At 44.8% G+C, this 12,185-nt stretch overlaps 1 pseudogene; it reads right to left on the bottom strand.

Moving 5' to 3' along the window:
* Window positions 1-460: 460 nt before the first annotated feature.
* The window catches only part of LOC149362299 (vitamin D 25-hydroxylase-like), a 34,670-nt pseudogene continuing 22,945 nt past the window's right edge, over window positions 461-12,185 (bottom strand).

The raw sequence follows: 12,185 nt of genomic DNA, 5'->3' as shown, positions 1-12,185 counted from the left end.
GACATATGAGTTTGGACCAAGATATGTTGCCATATATTGAGAGAAAATGGTCCATGCAACTGAACGTAACGAAAGAAACAGGCATAGGTGTACTAGTAAGTCTTACCTCGGCCCTATTCATGACGGCTGCGTTCATAATTCGGAACAAAAAGCGAAGAATGGCATAAAAAAGTACCTGTTTTTTCTTGAGGCGGTAATGCCTGTGACCGATGCAACCCTACACTTTTTAAGCATGCCATCACTAGAACAACGAACCAGTAAGTAATTGTTCGCCGTTGTTCTAGAAAAACCGCTGTTAAATGAATTGTACAATGCCAGTCTTTTTTATTCGTGCAGAATGAGAAAATAACGGATTCTTTTATTTTCGGTGGTGGCGTGGGGCGGAGGGGGGAGGTGGGGCGCTTTACATACGGGTATGGACGAAGACTCGAGAACAGTCGAAGGAAAGGAAAAAAATCTCTCAGGCTTCGACTGATGTGCGAGGTAGAAACCGAAGCTTGAGATTGGACAACGTCTGTAGTGTAACCTCTGGTTCGTCTAAGTCATGCTCTAGAGGCCTATCCAGAAGCACTTGGTACTTCTGGAGTATAAAAGTGATGAGCAGGAACACTCCACCGTGGCAAACGCCTCTCCGGGACAGGATCGTCGGCCTGTAGAGCAAGAATACAAAGGGCTTAGTACGCCGTCTTAAGAATGATACTTCTACAAAGGAAGGTGTCCATTCCATAATAAGCAACAACAAAATCATTTCAGTATTCTTTGAGTAAAACAACCAAAGTGTCGCATCTTTCTCGTGTGTTAGCCTCGTCCGTTAGGCTGATAATTAGAACGTGAGAAAAGATGGCTGCAATAACGGCCGCCTGCTTGCGAAGGTGTAAAGTTATCGTTTCTACGGATTCTGGCGCTTGAAAAGAACGCTTCTAGTGCGATAATCGGGCGCCTATTTCGTTGCTCGTGATGGTAGAAACGCTTTAAACTTTCTACAGGCTAAATAAAAAAGAAGACAGACCACAAAGAGCGCGAAACAGAAGCGTTTAACTGCGATCTCGAGAGGCATCCCGTGCCGCAGGAAAGCCTGCGTCGGCATCGTTGGTCTTTAGCGAAAAATCCCACCGGTGGAAGCGAAGAAATAATAACATTCTAGAACTGTTCACAGAATGCCGGAATTAACTCCAAATTTATCAGGGAGGTCTGTATAGCTAAAAGAAAGTAATCGAGCTGAAAAGAAAATTCCGTTAATTTTGGTTTGGGTGCAATTCCGACCCACGACTTTCTCAATTGGGGACCAGCATTCTACCCATGGGTCAGGAAGGAATTTGTTTAGAAAACAAAAACATATTCATTTACAACAATTAGGAGAGTACGTGATTGCACGGCAATAAGAGGGGACACTTAATAAGCTCCTCCTTAACAGTATGTCGCGATACCTTTAATGGGTATCATTAGCGGCCTGAGGTCCTCTTTGCATGTCGCCTCGTCGACTCGTTCGTCCCCTGTTTTACACCCAGACCATTGGAAGACATCGCAGTATTCCTGGCGCAGTGGTTCAGCGTTTAACCAATGCTCCACTGCCCCGGAATTTGTTCCAAAACTCCCATCGGTGGGACTTCTGAGACCCAGGTTGCACTCCCCGAGAACCTCTTGCGACCAGTCATTAGTTTCACTGGCGCCTGTTGCGATGACGTCACAAGGCCACGTGACCTAGGTGGCAGGTGGCGCATTCTACACACACGGCGATACCAGGCTCTACCTAGCAGACTGAAACTATCGCTTCAAAAAAAAAGAGGCGACACTTAAGCTCCGCCTTAAGAATATATGACGCGCTAGTGTAATGGGTTAATTCCCATATATGTAGAACTGGTCACTCTACATTCATACACCCGTGAGAGTCGTCATACCACTCCTGGCGCAGTGCTGCAGTTGTTAAATTAGAGGAAAAAATAGCGCCAAACCATTTCAATTCAAGTATGCACCAAGTAGCCCAAAAAGAGGTGTTAATGCAGTTGTTAAATGATGCGCAGCTGCCCCGCATGCGATAGAAGCTGCTGCCACCAGTGGGGTTTGTGCGACACAAGTTGCTCTTTCCGAGCGACCAATCATTAATTCAACTGCCACCTGCCACGGTGGGCCGCTTGCTCACTAACAAGTGGGCAGCTCTCCCGAAGGTCATGTTGCCCACACGGCGATAGTCGCCTTTACCTAGCAGAGTGAAGCCGCTTGCTCACTAACAAGTGGGCAGCTCTCCCGGAGTTCATGTTGCACACAAGGCGGTAGTCGCCTTTACCTAGCAGAGTGAAGTTATCGCTTCAAAACTGGTGCTTTAGTCAGTGTGACAGAAAATCTTGAGTTTGCCGCTTATTAAATTTGACGTCTGCCTGCTGGCAGCATGCAAGCTCATATTTAAGCTTTCAGTGCAAGTCTGAAGAGTCAAATCGGCCATTCAACTTTGCTCACGAAGCGCCGCCAGGCTGTTTGGGGTTGCTCATGCGCTTTATCACATCAGCCCGTGCCCTCCAGAGGGAGTGGAGCTCAGTATTGACGAGTCCCAGGGCACATCAAAGCGGCGGAGACCGGCCAATGTGACCTCCGAACTGCCAGGAAAAATAACTACGCAGTTCATCTCAGAATATCGATATTATATTCAAGTCTATGAAAACGTGTTTCGCTGTCTCCTGCTTACCACTCATGGGGCAGCTGGCACCCCAGAAGAGAGAGAAAAATAGCCCTTAGTTCTGTCGCACCCGCAGTGGAAAAATTCAGCTCGAACCAACGAGCATTCATGGCGGGCAATGGCTAACAGTGCATAGGCCACGATCGCTAGTTGCGTCAAACTAATTAAAGGTGGACCTCGTGAATGCGGTATGGTCTTTGACCTACTGAACTGTGTTAGAAACTTGTACTGATGCATAGGTGAGTACTTATTAGCACACTAATTAGGAATTACTCCGTTGTGTGAGTATGAGTAGGCAATGCCATCAGGACTCGATGACGCTGTTGCGATCTACGCTTACAGGCGAAGCTAAAACGTCCCCGAAGTTTTGTTCTGTCTGTAAAAAGCTTAGCCTTTTGCTATCATCATGAGAGTGAACTGTGAATTGAGAAAAACTGTGGGCTCACTGTATATGCGAAGCTCAATAATAAAGAATGAACCAAAGATCGGCTGTGATCATGGTTGCTTACTTCGAGTCTGATGAATGGAAGCTAATTCGGCTTTGAGGGATTCGAGCCTCCCAGCAAACAAAACTTAAGGGAGAGAATGCGATATCATAATAGCACTCAAGCCCACTCGGCCTGCTTCATCTTTTCTGTCTTTGCTTTTCTTTTATTCGCTGAACCTATGCAGCCGCCGATAATTTTCAGTGACCAACTTCTGGGGCCTCCCTTGCACTCGTGCAGATTTTAGACCACGGGAAATACAGGCGGCGTTAATTCGGGCTTCATTCCAACGTGATACATGGAGCTGTGTGTAATCAGAACTCAATAGGCCCCCTCCAGCCAATGGAGTCGGTCGATGCCCTTGAGCCTGCTAGCGTGGCAATTCAGGGAGTGACAGATAAAAAGGGGCAGTCTCTTCTCCTCATATACAGGGACAGTCCTCTCCCTGTACTGCCACGCCACTCCCTGCATTGTCACTCTAGCACATTATGAGAAAAGCCGACGGCATTGGCTGGTGGTGGTGGTGGTGGTGGGGGGGGGGGGGGGTGTCCTTTGAAGGAGAAAAGCAGCTTCGTTCTTGAGTTGTACCACACTATAGAAATATCTGCACAAAGCCAAGCGCAACTGCCAACTGCCGCCGAGCCCGCCATCGCTCTCGGCCATGTCACATGAACAAAGTACCTGCTAACTGCCAGCGCATCTGGAAACGGGACAATGTCGCGTGGTTTCATTGGGTCACACATCCCGGCGAGCAATGAGCGCTCGGCCAAACCCCCTGCCAAAACTTCTGCCAACTCAGTTTTTTCGCGTTGTTTCATCTCGTCACACACCTTCCCGACTAATCATGGCTCCGCCCTGTCACACGACCCTCCGATGCCATCAGTACCGCGACTAATCCGCGAATCTACTCAAGCCATGGCTTGCTTTTTACGGCTAACTACGTCGTGCTTTTGTGGCAGACCTGGCAACTCGGCCATAGCATAGGGCCTCATAGCGCCCCACAAGCCACCGGCCAATCAGCGCTCGGCCACTTGACGTTGCAAAGTTACGACACGTTTGTCCGATAAACCAATTTAATGACTAACCACGCCGTTATTTTTCCGCGATGAGGCGTTTAACGCCAGCGCGTTCAAAGCGCTGGCAGCTGTTCATTTTCCGCTTCTTGGTTGCAGAAGTTTGCTTAGCCTGGAAGCACAAATATCATGTTAATTCATCATCTGACAAGCGCATTGCTGGAGATGATATACGTGGCAATATGATGAACGTTTTGAAACTCCTTGTTTACTGCATGGCAGCTAATAATGACCACAACTGCAGGACTCAAATGGAGCTTGAAGGGAGCGGGAAACGGAACTCTAAGCGTCTGAATAAAAAGTGGGAACGATCATCGGCAATTAAGTAGAAAATAAGGCAAGAGTTTCTGGAAAAGTAAGCTACATAGAAGATTTTCTGTATACCAGTAATAAAAAAAGTTCGAGATCACTGCAATAATCTGATTTGGTATAGTGCGAAAGCAATGACGCCTCCACATTTAAAGTTGCTTTTTTTGCGTTCTAGGTAAGCCGAGTGCGACACGTGCTGGTTTCTAAGTAACCCGAGAACGACGCGTGCCGGCGTTCTACGTAAGCCCACTTTTGCGATGGGATGTTCTTCTAGAGTATGCGTAATATTTGCCAGCAGGCTAACTGTGTGGATTTTTATTTTTGAGAAGTCGCCTTTCGTAACATTTTATCCCTTATTATCTCGCCCGCCGCCCTGCTATCAGATGTCATGGCTGTAGGGTAGAATGCAAATTAAGAATAAGCAATTGTAAAATATAAATGAAGCGTTGTTGAATAACGCTTATGGCATGAAAGCAAATGGCAATGATGGGTGTCCGATTGAAAAAACGTTAAAGGGAAGAAGGGCTCCTTAATGTGCGAATTTCTGCAGTGTGACAACTTTTGTGTGGTTCTTTTGTACAGAAAGCATTTGTTTGGGAAACAACAATGCGAAGAACACACAATCTTATTTGTTCAGTATATGGTCTCTTTACCTCAGCGTTGCGCCTTTACTATGTGTTGACACTTCAGGAACAGTATCAACTTTTTATATAACTCTTCTTTGATGACATTTCGATATGCGTCTGAGTTTCACACCTTGCAAACTTCCGTCGGAGGACTTGTTTTCAGCAAACCTATGAACAAGTCTTCTTCGCTAAGTGACAGAACTATTTGAGGCATGTGGTGCATATTGAGTAGTACATTCAGTGCTCATGTGAAGCCTATTTGAATCTTGTCAATAAATCATATGAATCAAAATGTCAGGTGATCTTACCCACTGAGAAGGGGATCAAGTGGTGCGGTTTGTTAGGCATTATGGATCCATCAAGTTTGCGATATCTACTCGGGTCGAATCTTTGGGGCTCTTTCCAGTATGTGGGGTCATTGTGCACCGCCCAGAGGTTAAAAACGATCACAGTTCCCTTCGGAATGAAGAAGCTGTCCACAATTAGGTCCTTACTGGCTCTGTCGAAAACAAAGAGAGGAAAGTCGACGACGCATGAAAGCCAGGTTATGAACAAAAAATAAAATTGAATGATGCTCAAAGTTTCTTTCTGTGCACATTATGAGCTTGATGAATATCAAAGTGACGAACTAGAATTGTTGGGAGGTAGTAAGTAGCCTTTTAACAAACGCTCAGATCACAAGAAAGCACAGAGACACATTAGAATTTCAATTTCCTTTCATGCTAAATTACCGTTCATTGCGTCATATGAACCGTGACAACAGCGTTGAGAAAACCACGAGCTGAATAGATTTCGACCGAAGAATTAGATCAGAGCGATGTCTTAATATGCAGGCCTACTTACCTCGAAAAGCCTGCCCTCAACCTCACTTTTGAAGGCTGAATGCGTTAAACGAGGCATTTTTGGACCAGAAAAGTTTGAACCGCGAGGCTGTTAAAAAATCGTCTAAGGCACTGCACATCTAAAACTAAATTAGCAGCTTACATTGCACTCGTACGGCCATTACTGGAATACGCAGATGTGGTTTGGGATCCGTACACCCAAGTAGAGGTACAGCGCATTGAAGGCGTTCAAAGGAAGGCGCTTAGATTTATCTACAACGCATATGGAAGGCACGTTTCGGTTACTAATCTATAGAGGCAATCTGAACTGCAGACACTTCAATCTCGTCGCAAGTTGCACCGTCTAAAAATGTTGCATGGGATTGTTAATAACTTAACAAACAATCATTTTGAGACCTACATGGCATACAACACTTCACGACCAACGCGCAATAAACACAATTTGGCAATCATGGTGCCACGGTGCCGATCGAAAGCGTATCAGTTTTTTTTTCCAAGAACGATATTGGAATGGAATGGGCTTCCGTGTGACGTGGTCCGTTTGACAGATCAGAAGCCTTTTTTATCTGCTGTCATATCGTCATTTTAAGCGCAGTGTATTCATTCATGCTCTTTTGTTTGCTTTATTTTGTATTTTTAGGTAACCGAGTGCATTTAACCTTGCTCTTTGTCTTTCTATAAAACCCTGTGTGTTAGCTTTTGCTTCTTTATTCGCATTTTTCCTTGCTTTGTTTTGTCGCGATGTACGATGTATCCTCGTACCGCTCCAGCCTTGGCCACCAAATGGAGGCTGGAAGTATTGAAAAAATAAATAAATAAAAAAAATAAAAATTCTGCACATCCAACGTAAATCTGCGGTGTTCTGAAAGGTGCATTGCAAATGTTCACGCGTAGCCTTTATAACCAGCAAACATCGGAAATCGAAAGGTCTCAGTCGGAATGAAGTAATTGGCACTTTATAAATCCTCTGGGACTTGGGGGTTTGTCTTGAATGATATCGAAAACAAAAACTAACGTTGCTCAGGGTGCAACAAAGTTGCCAAATGGTCATAGCGACATGCTCCTTGAACTGTACATTGTAAGCACGGTTATGTAAACATTGCTTCATCCTTTTATGAGTTTCCATATGACTGCCTGGCTGTATAATTTTAGGGCGAAAGCATGGACAGAATAATCTGAATTCAGTGAATGGGGATCCAACTGCGCACCAAACAAAGGACAAGGTTGGTTCTGCTCTCTGCAGCACGAAATATGAGTCTGATATCCTTGGAGTGAAATTTGTTTCGAGGAAACGAAAGGCACAGTAATTGTCACATTTATCCTTGTGCAGCTCAACCACAATTGGAGAGAAAGATTGAAAAGAGATTTAAAGGAAAAAGACAGAAAGAGCTAGTAGACTGAGAAAGGCAGAGCAGATTGCTGCGGCTGGTACACAGTAAAAAAATTTGCACCCTTAAAGGTGTAGCGCTCATGGCTGCACCCTTTCCACACCATCATTTCTTCTTATTTTTTTTTTTTGGAAAATGGCGCGCTGAGAACGTTAGCACCTTTAATGCACCCATGGACCCTTCAAAGCTGCACGGGTGCAAGGGTGTTGTATCCCCTTCGGGTGCAAGAGTGCGTAAGGGTGTACGGTATTCTTTGACTTGTCGAACAACATTCCAGTAGTTCAGTCAAGCGTGCTTTTAAAATGATGCAAGCTATTCAGGTTTTCCGTTAAAAGACAGCTGCAACCTTGATGCGAGAAGCTATGACTGGAGTCTGTGTCCCCAGAATGTGATAATTGAGTGAATTATTTTAGCTGAAGCGCTAAGCGTCACTGACTCCAAATAGGGGGTCGCTGAAATGGCACATATAAACTTAGAGGAAGTTAGAGCGGAAGGGTATTTGTTGTTTCAGCTGGCGTCTTCGCGTCGGCGGACGCGGTTGTTGCCACGCGCGTCATTGCACAGCAAGAAGGTTCAGAAACATCGTGAGACACACATCTGTGTGTTATAATTATAGTTGGAGATGCCATAACGTTAGTGCAAAGTTAGATAGGTCATCGGCAGCTTTTCGTACGAAATGTTTAGCTTCTATTCAAGAGTGCACCCAAAAAAAAAGAAATTGATCAGCGCCTTTTAAAGCAATAAAAACGTATGAAACTTTAAAGCAGTCGGAAAAAGGGTGCGACAAGCATACTTTGCACCCTTGTAGGTAGCCAAAAAATAAGGGTGCAACTGTAACGATCCCAACCTTGCTATGGGTGCGACGAGCATACTTTGCACCCTTTTGGGAGGGTGCAAGGGTGTGAGTTATAGACACGGAAATGCACCCTTAAGGGTGCAAATTTTTGTACAGTCTAGAATTAGAAAGGTTGGAGAATTCGCAAACCAAACTGAGCTCGGCAGATAGTTTAGTTTTCATTAAAACAAGCTATTTTAAAAGCTAGAGTTATGCGTACTGCCCAGTAACTTATTGATTTGGGGAAAACAACACGTGTTTCTACAGACGCTGGCTCTTCATCTCAAGCATAGCTTAGCGAATATGAGCATCGACCTGGGCATACACTTCGCGACGTAATGCTCTTCTACTAATATTTTTGCTGTCATTCGTCATAGTTAGTGATCATCCTGAATCGCCAAAATTATGGCTCCCGATATCGTTGAACACAAGGAAAGTTGGCTCATTGAATCTGTGCCAAGTAGATAAATATTTTGTTGGCCAAAGTTAACGCGTATCTCATTGTGACCATTCATCGGGCCGTGGTGGCGGCGGTTTGACTTATGCATCTCAGAAGTTGGAGTGGTTTGAGGGTAATTTTGATAGCAGCGTGGAATTAATTTGCGTGGTGATGTAGACTAACATTAAAGCAATTTTATTTTGTTCACGGTACGGCACACCTAGGAGTTCACTGCAGAGGCTGCCCCTTTAAAACTTCTCCGCCGGAATTTACACGTTTTGACGTTCTTGGTAGGCACAGTCCGCTATTGGTGCCTGAGGTAGCTCAGGCAAGAGACATAGCTAGGTTGCGTGACCAATCTTTAGCGCGCCGTCCGTACGCTAACGAAAAAAAGGAAATTCATCTTTTAAACGTTGATTAGGTTGCATTGTTCTCGGCACTTCCTGTGTCGCGCCTTATGTTTGGCGTGACGCGTCTGTGACGCCTGTTTTGTTTAAGGTAGAATGTATAAGATGCCTCCGTATCGCTCTGGCTTTGTCTTTTGTCTATATATACATTCTGCTTTCTTCAGTTCAGCAGCATCTACGTCCGTCTTTTTGTTGGACTGACCTCTATAATGGTTGGTTGGTTTATGGGGTTTAACGTCCCAAAGCGACTGAGGCTATGAGAGACGCCGTAGTGGAGGGCTCCGGAAATTTCGACCACCTGGGGTTCTTTAACGTGCACTGACATCGCACAGTACACGGGCCTCTGGAATTTCGCCTCCAAAGAAATTCAACCACCGCGGCCGGGATCGAACCCGCGTCTTTCGGGCCAGCAGCCGAGCACCATAGCCACTGAGCCACCGCGGCGGCTGACCTCTATAATATTCTGAACATACTGGAAACAAGAACTCCTGGCCGCCCTATTTTTATTTCGACTGACATTAATTTCTCCCGGCATTATTATATCTTCGCCCTCTTCATGAATGACGGGTCGTGTAAATCGTCAAATATTTGACAATTTGTCGCATCTTTTCACTACCACAAATTAGAATATTACATTAATGAAAAATAATTTTCAGCACACACTATTTATTTCGTTCGAATAATCGAATAAGAGAGCATTTGATTCGTTATTCGAAGTTGTCGAATATTGGCGCACACCTACTTTGAAGCCGCCATGGCGGCTAAGTAGTTATGGCGCTCGGCTGCTGAACCGAAAGACACAAGGTGGATCCCAGCCGTGGCGGTCGATTTTCGATAGGGGTGAAATACTAGGGGCCTGTGTACTGTTCAATCTCAGCGCACGTTAAAGAACATGAGGTGTTCGAAATTTACACGCCCTCCCCTGCGGCATGCTTCATAGCCTGAGTCGCTTTTGGACGTTAAATCCCATAAAACCAAAACTAAAACCAAACTCCTAATTTGGAGGGCAATATAAGTATCGTAGACCATTTAAAATTATTCCTGTCACCAGTTAAGTTCTCAAAATCAAAAGGTTTATTCTGCCACAGCAGGAGGAGGTAGAGAGGAAAGGCAGGGAGGTTAACCGGAAGAATAATCCGTTTGCTACCCTACACGGGGGGGAAGAGGGTGAGCGGATAAAAAAATGAAAGAGAAAGGGGAGTAACAGAAAACTGAAGTCACCCTAAAAAGTAATATCGAAAATACTTCAGCAATCCAATTCAATGTTTGACTTCCCAACGACAGGAAATAGGGGGAAGTGGTTTCGCTCCACAAATCGGGTAAAAGCGAAAATCGTTAAACTATAGGTCAATATAATCAGCTAGTATTCCTTGCAAGATAATGAAATACGGCATATTTTGCTTTTACTTTATTAGTCGATTTGGCTAACCACGCAGCATCTTCAGTAAGACTTTTTGTGGATGGCTGTGTGCTTTATTGTGAAGTAAAAATGCTAATAACTTTGCATTACTCAAGGCAGACCTAACCTTTATAACAGACCACTGTTGGTGCTGGAAAATGGCGCTTGGCAGTACTTAATGCAAAATAACACGCTTTTCGCATCGCACGAATTCTTTTTCCTTTCCCTACAGTTTGTTGTTCCATGCTGACGTCCGTATCCTGGTAGATATTATGCGAAGCATACTACTTTAGCTACCACTTCAGCCCTTCACCATGGTTATGCGCCTCCAAATCACGTGATACATGACGTCACACCACGTGACACGATGACGTCACGACATTAGAGAAACGGGTGCCCACTTCGCGCCGTCGCTGTGGTTGTGCGCCGCCAAATCACGTGATACATGACGTCACACCACGTGACACGATGACGTCACGACAGTGCAGAAACGGGGGCCCACCTCGCGCCGTCGCTGTGGTTGTGCGCCTCCAAATCACGTGATACATGACGTCACACCACGTGACACGATGACGTCACGACAGTAGAGAAACGGGGGTCCACCTCGCGCCGTCGCTGTAGCTGTGCGCCTCCAAATCACGTGATACATGACGTCACACCACGTGACACGATGACGTCACGACAGTGGAGAAACGGGGGCCCACCTCGCGCCGTCGCTGTGGTTGTGCGCCTCCAAATTACGCGACACGATGATGCTTCGCATTCTCCAGGCTTAACCAAGTTAAGCCTCAGCCATTTTTTCACTGTGCCATTCTAACATAAAACATAACATGGATGGAACACCTCTCTCTTGAGATCACGTCTGCTAGCGGCATGCTTTAATACTTGAAACGCGATTTTAATTTAGCACCGTACCTGTCAAGCTTGTTCTATACAAGTCATTTTTCCGCTCAAAATTAGAATATGCAAACTTATATGGGACCCTCACATTAAATCTATTACTGATGGCCTCGAAGAAGTACAAAACCACACAGAACGCTTTGTGGTTCCTAACTGTTATGGTTTGTCCAGTGTCACAAAATAAAGACACGTTGTTATTAACCACTCATTCGCTGCATCGAAAAGTGTCATGCAAATGTATGTTTCTTAAAATATAAAACATCAATTCCATTCTTAAGGTGCAATGATAACGCCATCAACATATATTTCACCATGCAATGCCCACCAATTGAAAGTTTGCGTTCGCCGGGGCTTGAAACATCGGTTCCCTGGTAGTGGAACCATCTAACGCCAGGCGATGGAGTTGCCAATAACACTGATGAATTTAAGAAATATGTACTATTCTACAACATAGCCTCGGTTCATTTCGTTTTAATTGTGCGTGTTTGCTTTGGTTGTAAGCATGTATTCATAGCATTTTGCAGCAGAGCCATATGCTGCATTTAATAATTGCACGAATGGTGATATTCTTTTTCTCTTTCTTATTTCACGTGATTGGTTGAAAATCTCTTGCACAATAATTTGTGTGCATTTTTTTAATACCATACTTTTTGTCTAATTTCTTCGCGTGTTCCGAGTCTTCGACTGATGTGTTTGCTCAAGTTAGTTGTTTTTATTTTGGCGCAATTGTGCGTAGAGCTTTCTTTGAGGTAAGCAGTATCTGCTTTATGACCAATTTTTGTCTGTATTTCATGTACCATGCCTCTCACTA

The sequence above is a fragment of the Amblyomma mixtum genome, chromosome 2 (assembly GCF_055824585.1).
Source record: "Amblyomma mixtum isolate Tamu chromosome 2, ASM5582458v1, whole genome shotgun sequence".
NCBI lineage: Eukaryota > Metazoa > Arthropoda > Arachnida > Ixodida > Ixodidae > Amblyomma > Amblyomma mixtum.
The sequence above is the reverse complement of the archived record's forward strand: the minus strand, read 5'-3'. Positions and strand labels throughout refer to the sequence as shown.